The sequence below is a fragment of the Ictidomys tridecemlineatus genome, chromosome 3 (assembly GCF_052094955.1).
Source record: "Ictidomys tridecemlineatus isolate mIctTri1 chromosome 3, mIctTri1.hap1, whole genome shotgun sequence".
Taxonomy (NCBI): Eukaryota; Metazoa; Chordata; class Mammalia; order Rodentia; family Sciuridae; genus Ictidomys; species Ictidomys tridecemlineatus.
The window spans coordinates 133,792,982-133,793,952 of NC_135479.1; positions in this window are offsets into that span (position 1 = coordinate 133,792,982).

Below are 971 nucleotides of genomic sequence, written 5' to 3' on the forward strand. Positions count from 1 at the left end.
AAATTGAACTTAGATATCACCTCTCCTGGGATTCACTCCAGGAGACCCCTCTCTGTGTCCCCCAGGGGCTGGGTATAACCATGGTCAGAACACCTCATAAGGGGGCCACCCTTGGCCTCTGAGATTTCAGAGAGTCGAGGATGTGTCTGGTTTATTTCTTCAGACAGGGCCACCAGAGGTAAAACTGATTGTTGACATAAGGTACCATAGTGATCTCCAGAGTCATTTGTGCAATGCCAACTTCCTGTGTTGCTTTGAGCTCTGACCTTGGTTCTGGAAGAGCCATGTCACCAGAGAGTGGCCCTGTGACAAATGTAGATTCATTGAATGGAAGAAAGTGCTCATTTTTACAGAAGAGGAACAAACCTGGAAAGAGGAAGTGACTCCTTCAAGCCTACGTGGAGGGGGCGGGCCTAGAGAATTCTCTCCTGACTCCTTGCCCAGTGCTCTTCTGCTACCCTAGACTGTTAGGTAGTTTCAACAAACCTGCCTCTTATGTGAGGGGCGAGCACTCTCCCTGGATTGAGTGTGTGTTCAAAGGAAATACTCAGTTCCTCTGGATTCCTAGTGTCTCTGAGCTCTTGTGGAATTCCTGGACTTGAAAGCTGGGTATTGAGAGATGTACCACACAGGGAGGGTCATGGTAGAGCAAGACTGTCTAAAATATGTCAGAAAGCCCAGAGTTTGGCAAAGGTGGGAGGCATTTCGAACAAAAAGAGAACTATGAACCACGTGTACTATTTCAGGTATGGATGTTATCTGTGGGTCTCTCTGGCCTGGGAATGGCAAAAGGCCTCTCAAAGCCTTCATTCCCCCAAGCACGTAGAAAATCCCTGCCTGTGTTGTTCTTGGGAGGGACACTTTGGCTAGGAACAGTGTTTCCTGAAAAATCAAAACAGCTCCTCCAAGTGGGCCCGGCTTCCAGGGGTAGCCTGGAAGCTGGGCATGTTTCCCTATGCCTGGGAGTGTGT